Source organism: Gossypium hirsutum, chromosome A11 (genome assembly GCF_007990345.1).
Source record: "Gossypium hirsutum isolate 1008001.06 chromosome A11, Gossypium_hirsutum_v2.1, whole genome shotgun sequence".
Classification (NCBI taxonomy): Eukaryota; Viridiplantae; Streptophyta; class Magnoliopsida; order Malvales; family Malvaceae; genus Gossypium; species Gossypium hirsutum.
Genome location: NC_053434.1, coordinates 32,344,028 through 32,356,384, shown reverse-complemented (window position 1 = coordinate 32,356,384; position 12,357 = coordinate 32,344,028).

The following is a 12,357-nucleotide window of genomic DNA, read 5'->3' as shown; positions in this document are numbered from 1 at the left end:
TATTCTTAAATGCTTGAAATGTATGTTATTGATGTGAATATGACTTGAATGTTCATTGTATGAAAATTGATGAAATATTGATATATTTGATAAAAGGGGAAGAAATCCCGGTTGAATGAAAGAAAAATTCGATGGATCTCTGAAAAAGAATTGACGGTAAAAAGGATCTAGCGCGGACGGGTGATCCTATCCTGATATAGCCCTCCCGAAGAATATGTGTAAAATGGATTTAGCTCGGATGGGTAATCCGAATTAGGGTCTGAATTTAGCCTGGACTGGTAATTCAGATCCAAGCTCATTAGAGTAATTGTCGTTACAGGGGATTTAGCCTAGACTGGTGATCCCGCTGTAAGGATGAGGTTAGCATGAGTGTGCTCTCAGAAATGGAAATGTGCACACATGAATATGAATTGACAGACCTGGAATTGTAAAATCCATCGAAATTCTGAGAAATTCAATGGGATAAATATGGAAAAAATAACAAGGGAATGGAAATCATGGTATTTATGAGCTCATCAATCATGGTATATATTATTGATACATGGAAATTATTGTACAAACTTGAATATTGAGTTTGTGCATGTTAGGATAATAATGCATTGAATGGATATTTGAATGTTCTTGCATTGTATTGAAAATATTAGGTAAGTATGATTCTTGTTACATGAGCTTACTAAGCACAAAGTGCTTACCCTGTTCCTTTTTTCCTTGTTTTGTAGTATTAAGAGCTCGGAGGTTGGATTCGGTCAGAGACACATCACACTATCAACCTCAATATTTTGGAATATTAAGAAAATTTATTTTGGAAATCAATGGCATGTATAAGTTAATAAAGTAAAATTTAAGGTGCAATGAATGTAAAGTAAGCCATTGGTATGGCTAACAAATCCTGGTTTTGGTATGTGATCAGGTTATCTTATGAATATGCATGAATCTATCTTAAAAATATGTTGAATTGGATTGGTTGATATGGATTGGTCTCGGTTTAAAATTGCAGGGAAGGTTAGGTATTTATAAAGGTTATGTTGAGTTAAAAAATTAATTCGTAAACTCTAGTAATGCCTCGTACCTTATTCCAACAACGAATACGGGTAGGAGGTGTAACACCAAATTCCCACTACTCAGAATTCTATCGCGACTCAAACTCCTCCCCATAATCGTGCAAAAATAAAGTCAAAGCCAGGAATCGATCTCAGGACCTTATGCAATCAAACACTCTACTCAACCACTAGACCAGCAAGCCCATTCTGGTAAAATTTTACCAACCTTTAGTCATAAACCTACTGAACTAGAGTGGGACTTTATTTATTAAAAAGTCAAAATTTGCCCAAACTAAGGCTTGAACTTGGGACCTCACACACACACCCAGAACACTTAACCACTAAAGCAGATACACAGTTGTGACAATAAATTATAGAAACATATTTAAAAACTAGAGGCATTACTGTTACGATGGATTTCGTATAGGGATTTCCCTTGTCTTCTAAAAAGAAATAGGCTATTTGGGTTGTCGTTGACCGACTGACGAAATCAACACATTTCATTCCTGTACATACAGACTATTCGCTTGATAAATTGGCTGAATTGTACATTTCAAATATTGTTAGATTGCACGGGGTGCCAGTTTTGATTATTTCGGATAGAGATCCGAGGTTTACGTCATAATTTTGGAAGAAATTGCAAGAATCTTTAGGTTCGCAGCTGCATTTTAGTACTGCATTTCATCGCAAACTGACGGTCAGTCTGAGAGAGTAATTCAGATTCTCGAAGATATGCTTTGTTGTTGTGTTTTAGAGTTTGAAGGCAACTAGGAGAAATACTTACCATTGGTTGAATTCTCATATAACAATAATTTTCAATCGAGTATAAAAATGGCACCGTACAAAGCTTTATATGTTGTAAATGCCGAGCTCCTCTGTACTGGACCAAACTTAGTGAGAAAAAGATTCACGGGGTTGATTTAATTAGAGAGACTAAAGATAAAGTGAAAGTAATTTGAAATAGTCTGAAAGCAGCTTTAGATCGACAGAAATCGTATGCAGATTTGAAATGAAAAGACATTGAATTTTTGATTGGCAACAAAGTATTTCTGAAAGTATCTCCGTGGAAAAAGATTCTTCGATTTGGTTGCAAAAGTAAATTAAGTCCGCAATTTATCGGGCAGTATGAGATTATTGAATGAATAAGGCCAGTGGCGTATCGGTTAGCTTTACCGTTAGAGTTAGAAAAGATCCACAATGTATTTCATGTATCGATGTCGCGACGGTATCGATCAGATCCATCGAATGTAATTTCCCTGGCAGAGATTGAAATTCAACCTGGTATGTCGTATAACGAAGAACTGACTAGAATTTTAGCTCGGGAGGTTAAAGAATTGAGAAATAAATGCATAGCTTTAGTGAAAGTGTTGTGGCAACGTCACGGGGTCCAAAAAGCCACGTGGGAACCCAAGGAAGCTATGAGAAAACAATACCCTAACCCGAAGGAGCCACTTACATAAAGTAAAGTTTTGGGTGGGTTTGCAAAGAGAAGGGATTCTGATTCTGATTTGATCTGGTAGTTCTACTGCAATTTACTTGTACAGCAATTTATCACACTGTACTGCATGTGCGTCAGCTTTGCTGCGTACTATTATCTGGTCTGGCAATTAAAACTACAACGTGCCTATACAGTGAATTACCACATTGCACTGTACAGCATATACGCCAGCTCTGTTATGTATTAATAGCTAAGTGAATTAGTCCACATATATGGCGTGTAGGGTTAGATAGGCCCTCGAGGTCCTATGTGGTATGTTTTGGTTGGATGAGCTTAAATAGCTCTTATAGGGGGTGATCGGGGGATGGAGAGATGTGTTGGTTGGATGGGTGGGTTTTATTACTTGAGCGCATTTCATACGCATCTATTTGTGTGTTTTAGGTGATAGACTATTTGAATGTATTTTGTCTGTCTGTGTGTGATTTGATGTACTTGAGTGTTATGTTCTATTGGGACGTTAGTTCCAAGTTTACTTTCTGACTCAGTGAATATTTGTAGATCTGTTGCGCCATTGAATTGAATTCTGTAATTCTGTTTTTAATTTTGATTCGAACTCACACTGAGCTCATGTTGCTCACTCCCTCTTAGTGTTTCCCCTTTTAGGTACCTTTTTCTAAATTCTGATGCTGGGGCTCGGTATGCGGAGGTCTCAAACAGTCTCGAGGAAAAATAAATTATCAGTTTGTATTTCTAGTTTCTATTTGTTAATCGGTTTTTGGACTATAAGATTTTATAAAACCGTGGTACAAGCTCCGTTTCAAATTTTTATTTGTTCATTTAATTCCAGTTTTATAATAAACTTAACTATAATTTTTACTGACTGAATTTAAACGATTAAATGTTTTGATTTGATGTGATAACTCATTTGTAAAAATTTACCTATGATCATTTCGATGATCAATGTAACATTCGTGATTCAGTATAAATTTCTAGGCCGGGTCTAGGGTGTTACAGCTGGGGTATTAACTACTTGATTGAACAAGAAGATCCCGAGACAATAGTTGACTATGACTACCAAAGCGAGATAATCACCCATGCCCAAATTTGATTCATATTTGATTATTTGATTTGTTGTTTTCATCTATTTACTTTTATTTCCTTTCTTATTATTTTATAATTTATTCAAAAACCCTTCTTTTACTTCTTTGTACTATAATTCAATTAGAGTATTAATTAGATCTATTTATGCTTAGATTAGGATTAATTTAGTGCTCGTCTCCTTTGGGTACGATTCTCGGAGTACTTACCTACTCCATTGAAACTATATTACAACCTGACCCATATACTTGTGGATGCCGCTTTTTCACATCTTTTGTACTGGATTTCTATTCTGAACTTTGGTATGTCCAGAGGTGGTCAAATTCTTACCTTGATTGCAAGGTCAATGAATGACTCAAAGATCATGTAGAGGGACCAAGCCAGACACTGCCAAGTCCATGCAAATGGTGTCGTAGCTATATCATGTATGTAGAGGGGCACCCTTAGAGGCTATGCCTCAGGGTTCGAATAAGCGAAATTTTATACAAATTTTAAGTTCCAGGTCTCTATAAATATATATACATACTCAATAAGGCAGAATGTTTGTAAGAACCTTAATAGTTGTATAATAGAAAGTTTATTTGAAGTTTAATTGTTGAAACATGTTGTTATCTAAGAAATAAAAAAAAAGTTGTATGGTAAATAAGGATTGAAATTTAGCGTTGTTTAAGTTGTAAATAATCAAGTTAGAAAGGTTGTTAAGTGATATGGTTTGATTGTGACATTTGGTACCCAGACCTAGCGATAAAGTCTAGTATAGGGTGTTACTTTTTAATTGCTTCAAACGATGGTAGATGTTAATGAAAATCCAAATCTTGATTAAGACTATTCCATTATAGTTTAAATTAATTAATTATAGTTAATTAACTTATAGATAAAATATATAAATAAATTAAATAAAAACAAATGTCATTTTTTATTCATCTTCTATGTTGATTCTAAAAGAAAGAAAATAAGGTTTCAAGCTTTCAAACTTTCTGCAACAAATTGGTATGTTCAATTAAGTTAGTTTCTTGTAATTTTTTTGTTTTTGAGGTCTAACGAGTTTGATTTAGTTAGCTTATGTACCAATTTGGAAAACTGTTAAAGGTTCTGAAAGTTGCCATTGATGAGTTCTTAAAGAAATTTGTGTTAAAATGATAGATTTTAAGCTTAGATGTGAAAAAGAATTAGATTGTAAAGTTTAATTGTTAGTTTTTTTCAAAAGGACCAAAGTGTATAAATTATAAAATTGATGTGAAATTTCTGTAATAATAGATAATAGAAGGACATAAAAGGATGTAATTGAGATCAGTTTTGAAACCGAAGTTCAAAATTGAAAGATATAAGAATTTCAGTTTTAGGGACTAAACTAATTAAAATGTAAAACTTTAGGGGCATTCAAAAAATGAAATTGTACTAATTCAAGTATATAATAAGATGTTATAAATTTTTTGGAATTTATAAATTGAACCGAATTATTGTATAGATCGGGAATTGAACCAAACCGAAGATAATCGAGGAAAAGGCAAAAATGCTTAGTAGTCCTTAAAAACTTGTTTGTTTGTTGTTTTGCCAAGTAAATTCATATGGAACTTATAATTTTATTTTATTTTATGTTGATTTGGGTTTTAATTTATTTATATATTCAAATTGGATAGAATTAGCAAATTTGGCAATTAGGTATTAAAATGGATTGAATTGTAAATGATATAAATTTTGACTATATTGAAATGGACCAAGAGTAAATACGAACAATGATTTATTTTATAATTCATAAATGAATATTATGATATTTTACAATATATGATTAAATTGTGAATAATTATAGAGATTGGTAATGATATAATACAAAAATGATGCTCGTGTAAATTTATTAAAAGGTTAAAATAAGTATAACATACCATTAAGGTTATACATGTAGTAAATCAGGGATTTTATGTGTTATAATGATATCTAGATTTTGTTTTAGATTCTCAAGTTTTATATATATTGTAGATTTAGCCCACTGTAACAACCCGTTTTTGGAGCTAACCGGAACAGTGGTTTTGAGACCACAATCCGAAGTCAAAATATTTATTTTATTATTTTAATAAGGTGTACAGCATGATAGATTAATTACGTGAAAGTTTCATAAAGAAATTTTACCGTTTCAATGCTTAATTCAGCAAAAAGGACTAAATCGCGTAAAATGTAAAAGTTGCATTCTATTAGTTAAAGGAGTTATATAGCCTTGGCTTTATAATATAGTGGCCTTGAATGGTAAATATTCCATTAGTAACATGAGTGGACAATAATGGACAACCATTATGTGTTTTAATGTTTTAAGGTTAAATATGGTATTTGGTAAATGGTTAATAAATGATGTATTAAATAAAAACAAAAAAGGGATTTTGTCCATTTTATTTGCATTTGGCTGAATATTGAGAAAGAATAAATCCATATTTGCTGCTTAAGGGTTCGGCACTTGCATGATTAATTTGGTAAGTGTTTTGACTCGGTTTTTGATGATTTTTACGTTTTTATGATCGTTACTTTGAGTACTAGCTAGCCCGTACCTTTAATTTCAAAATTTTTCATGATTTTGTGAGATTTCATTGATGAATATTCATGCTTTTTTATGATTGATGATGAAATATGGAAGTTAGAAGATAGTTTTACATATTTTACAAAGTGATTTTGAGTAAAAATGCAAATTATGGCTAATTTGTGAAATTATGAAATTTTGTGGTTAAAAGTACAAATAAATGAAAATTGAGGGCTGCTATAAGCATGATAAATATTCGGCTAGGCTTGGGTTGTGATAAATTTTAATGAATTTTGTTTTACGAGTCTAGGGACTAAATTGCAAAAATATGAAATAATAGGGGTAAAAATGTAATTTTACCATAATGTGTAAATTGTGTTTAATTGAATGAAATTTTGATTAAATAAGTAAAATTTGATATTATTTAGATTGAGATAATCGAGAATTGGATCTAGAACGGGGGAAAACAAAGTATCGGACTAATCGATCCGTTCCGTTGTTTTAACGACCAAGGTAAGTTCATATGTAATAAGCATTGTTAAATTTATGCTTTTAATGCTTTGGTATCGTATAAATTGTATATACATGATTCTTGTTATGTTTAACGACATATCGGCTAAGAATGACACTTAGTGTGCGATTTGAGCTTCGGGTAAATGTGGCACTTGGTGTGCAATTTGTGATAGCTTCGGCTATTTATATATGTGGCACTTAGTGTGCGAAATATTGAGAATGGAACTTGGTGTACGAGATATTAAGTAAGGCACTTAGTGTGCGAGATAGCGAAGATGCAACGGCATTACGTGTATGTATGAAATGGTAAGGATCGGTACAGGTATGTATGCAAAACTCATGAGAAACGATTTCGGTTTATGATGCATCTTTGTAACGAAGTAAATAAGTAAGTCATGCCTATGAGAATGATTTTGTGATGACGTTGTGATTTTGGTTCCATGCTTATGTTGTATAAAATGTATTTATACCATGATGGTTGAAATGATTTGTAAATGTGTTACTAACTTTGTTATCATTATTTTACACTAAAACAGTTTTGGACAGTTGTAGCAGTCCGGCTTTGAAAATTCATAAAAATGGTAGAAATCGAATTAATGGTTGAATAAGATATGAAAATAAATCTTATTGAGTCTATTTTCATATAAAGGAAACGGTGTAAGCAAAAGAATTTTATATTATGAGATATTTGAATTTATGTGAGACAGAGTTAGAATGATTTCGAAATCCCCTATTCTGATTTAGGAAAATCATTAAAAATTTTAAAAAAATGATTATGAGTCATAATTTATATTCTTAAAATTCTTAATGAGTCTATTTTCAAAAGAAACAAATGGGAACATCATCCGAATCTCTTATGTGGAGATAATTAATTTTAAGTAAAGAAAGGTTGAAGCTGTCAAATAGTAGAATAGGGGTAAATTTGAATAATAAACTGTATTTATTGGATAATCCATAAATTTTGAAAATTTTATGGTAGAAATATATATGAGCCTAGTTTCAAAAAACATTAACAGATCTTAATTTAGAAATATTTAACTCAAGTTAGAAATAATTTAGTGACTGTTACTCGAGTAGACAGCTTGACTGAATTATGTTCAATTATGATTGTGCTACCTTGAAAACATGTTGTTAGAATTTGGCAAAAGCATGTTAATAAGTTTCTTATTATTTTCATATGGACTTACTAAGCTATATAGCTTACTCCCCTTCCTTTCCCATCTCTTATAGGTTTATTTAGCTAGCTCGGGTTAGAGATCGCTGGAGATTCAATCACACTATCAAGCTACCATTTGGGGTATAAGTATTCAAGCACTTGAGTTTATGGCATGTATAGGGGCTTAGCCAATTGTGTATGTGTCATTTGATTTGGTCAAATGTATTGGCTTATGATGATATATTGATTCATTTTGTATATATAGCCATGAGATGTGGCTTATATTGACTATTTGGGTTGTAATGCCTAATTATATGTACTTGCATGTGCCAAAGGTCATGTGGTGTGATAATGTTGTTTAATATGGATGGGTGTGTGGCTATGGTTTAGGTGCTTGATAATTGGTTGATGACATAATTGGCATAAGTATGAAATAAGAGAATGGGTTAATGATAGTCATGGCATGAAAGTTTGATAAGTTTAAACTAGGCAAAGTATGGTACCTTATGCATGAATAAATTGATATGAAATTGTCATGATCATGACTTATTTGATGATGTTTAAATGCTCAATTATGCCATGATAAGTGCCATTAAAGTTATGTTTAAGTATGTGCAAATGAGGGTGCCAAATGGCTTGGTAAATAGCCACTTTCTTGGCCACACGAGCAGGGACACAGCCGTGTTCTCAGCCGTGTGGAGGGCACGGCCTAGCACCTGGGCGTGTGACTTGGCCGTGTGAATCTATTTTGTTGCTGACATCATAAATAGAGAGTTACACGAGCTGAGGACATAGGCATGTCTCGAGCCACATGGGCGTGTGTGACCATACGGCCTACCCACACGGGCGTGTGACCTTGTTTCATGATGAAATTTTCTAAGTTTTCCCAAAAGTTTTCAAAGTATCCGGTTTAGTCTCGAATCATCTCCGATGCATGTCTAGGGCCTCGTAAGCCCGTTTAAGGGATGTTATACATAAGTATGGATATTTTTGATTTGAATGAAATTTTATGGCCCGATTTTATGTGATTGTGTATGTTTTAGTCCGGCAATGCCTCGTATCTTGTCCCGGCCTCGGACACAGGTAAGGGGTGTTACAATCTCGATATTATACTATTAGCTTGTGTGAGAATGTCAGCTTGTGTGAGCATTATATTCTCGTGTATCTGATTCTGTTTTACTATAGTTCCACTGGACGAAGTTTAAATGTGTTGCGCCCGAAATCCGATTGGGATAGTTCGGCCCGAATCCGAAACGTCACATTAACCACTTGCGTGAGTCTCTTCACCAACCATCAATCATATCATAAAACCATCAATCACACCATACAAATAGATGCTTAACAATTAGTCGTCAATAGAAAGTAAACTTAGAGTCATGCTCTTTAACACAAACATAAATACATCAATCAGGGGTAATTCCTTCATTTTACATTTATCATGTGATTGCTCGGAAAACATCAAACTAGACATTCATACTTACAATCGAGTTTTAACAGAGACAAAATTAAAAGAATCAGTTAAACCCGTCAACTAAAGCTCATTTGATTTTTAAACGAAGATTTAAGGACTAATTAGTAAATTTGGTGAAATATCTGGAACATCTTTACATAAAATTAAACATAAATTTATGAAATTAAGCATATAAATCTCAATCATGCATATTTTCAAAGAATTTTATAGCATTTTGGCCATCCAATTTCATAACATAAAGTTTAGGACTAGATTGCAAAGAAAGCAAAATAACCCAAAACAAACAATGAGTCGCGTCGTGAACATGTGATTTACCTCGCCATGACGTGATCTGGGATAGGTTCCTCACTTACCATTTCGTGTATTGAAGGTCTAAACTCAGTCCACACAAGTCATATTGCGTTTCAATCAATATTCTAAATAGGTTTAAACATACTATATCATATATTAGCATAATTTGACATACCAAGAAACAATACATACTTGCATATATCTTTAGGCTCAAAAGCAAATACTCAACTTACCAAACTGACATACCATGCTTTTCTAAAGAACCTATATGCACAAATTGAACTATTTGGTCAATTGAAACATGCTAAAAGTTGTAGTATATTATTCTATCCATTAAATCACATTTCAACCACTTCACAGCCTCCTTAAAAATAAGTATATCAAGCAAGCATAATGTGCATCATCCATAACAAAAATAAACACAAATCTTAGTTCCAAATCCAAAATAACAGTTCAAAAGGTCTAGTTGCATTTATTTTCAAGTGTTTGAACCAAAAAAAACATATTCAAATGCTATGCCTTGAATGGATCACTTTCTTAGCCGCTTCACACTCCTCGAATGTGCTACCTATCATCAGAATTTAAGTTAAGAGTGTGAGCTTAAACAAGCTTAGTGAATGTTCAGAACTATTACTAAGTGTACACAATAGCATAAGTTAAGCAAGAGTATACTAAGCCACATTCGTAAATTCATTTTCATCAAGTCAAAAAATCATTTTCATGCTTCATTATCTCACGAGGTTAGAATATATTTTTACATATAATCACACACGTCATAGCTCATATATTTCAAATAATGATAAATTGACATCTTGAGACTATGAAACATATATGTGGACTCAATCACCACATATTGGATAAACAGATCTCCATCACACCAATCACTCAAAGAGTCTAACATGTCTCAATAAGTGTAGCATTAAGCTAAACACTCTCCAACAAACCAAACATGTCCAGTTGAATGAAGCATAACTCAACATGGCCTCATCTCTCTATCCTATCCCAAGGCCTCAATCGCTTGATCACAAAACACAAAGGTGAGTACTTACAATCTTATGACATGCCAACTATACCTAATGGCTTCAAGAGATCACAATGCCAAAATATCCAAAATTACACATATTTATTTACTTTTTTAATACACATAACCTCTGTTCATATTCATCAGTTTCACATCACAACCTCATACACAACACATGCTTATCGGGTACACATTTAATTGCACTCACAAGTGCCACAGTAGTGCTCATTGAGCTATCATATATCAAACCTCATAGGTGTGCACTAAAAATCAGTAGTTCACATATCAGATTAATATATTTTCACATATTACTTTTTACATTAGCATCATATATCACAACTCATCCTACTTAGGCATGATTTTACAAATAAGGAAAAATGTATAGGAAAGACTTACTTTCAGAATTTAGGATAGGGGTTTAAGGTAATCTTAAGTCCGCCGATTAACACTATGAATTGCACATACTAGCAGTGACTCTGGAACACTCACCGATCTTGCTTTCACTTGCTAGCTGAAAGCTTAAATAAGCTTTGCCTTGCCTTTTGACTTGCTCGTAGAGGGCTTCGACAGATCTGATACTTCTCATACATAATACACAAATTACATATATGTCATTAGTAGCCACGAACACCACAAAATAAAATAAAAACGCAGATACGATCTAGCTCCTCTTAATCCAAAGATTTTGACTAGTTAAGCTAAAACTTTTATTTCTTAATTCAATATTGTTTTCGTTGCTTGAAATCGATTCTATATATCTAATTAGTCACTTTAGAACAAATCCAAACCATTAAAATACCTAGAAATCTATATTTAAAATTTTCAAAAAATTCGACATTCATGAACATCTTGAAGAAAAATCGTTAATCTTTCAAATCTCTTAATGATTGGTAAAAGTAAGATTAGAAACCTTTTAATCAAATCAAATAAGTTAAAAATCACTTAGAAACCAAATTTTAGTTTGGAATTTTGAATTTCACCATTATTGACTTCAATTTTTGATATAATCCATTAAACTAATAAAAACTCATTCCAAAGAATCAAACCTTTATTTGTAAAAACATGATACACGAAAACGTAGTCAAGAAACAAAGTCTTACCTTGCTTGGTGAAGAAAAATGAACCGAAGATTGAATTTTTTGACAATCCAATAGAAAAATAATGAAGAAATTGGTGACATTTTTTATAACTTTCGTTAAAATTGAGAGTGAATAGAAAATTTTGGTGTTTGCAAAATTTTCAAATATCAAACAATGAAGAGGGAAGAACGGTGGCTCACGCGTAAAAATTCTGCCAAATCCCAACTCTTTTAATTTTTGGTCAAATTACTTGTGGGCAACTCCCAACTTTGCCTTATTTTCAAATTAGTCCTTTTTAATTAAAAGCTTTTTCCTCATTTCATTTTAAAATTTATTTTTTATTTTGAAAGCCATTTTAAGGAAAATATTTTCTGGTTACTTAATTTTGAATTCCTGAACCTAATTTTAGATATACTTTTTGAGAATTAATCTCTCCCCAAATCGACAAAACCCAGTTCACTAACCTAAAACTACAAGGTCGAATTTTGGGATGTGACAAAATGATTGAAAATGGAAATTAGATTATGAATTGAAAATGAAATGGTATTGATGTAATTTGATATACAGATTGCTAAGTGATTATGTTTTAAATGTTGATGGTATTATGATTTGAGATTGTATCTAACATTTTCGATTTGAAATGTTGTTACATGTATAGATATATACTCAAGTGCTAAGGAAAGACAATTTGATAGCTTATTGAATAATTATTATGTTTAATTGATCAAAATAAGTTTTAGCTCC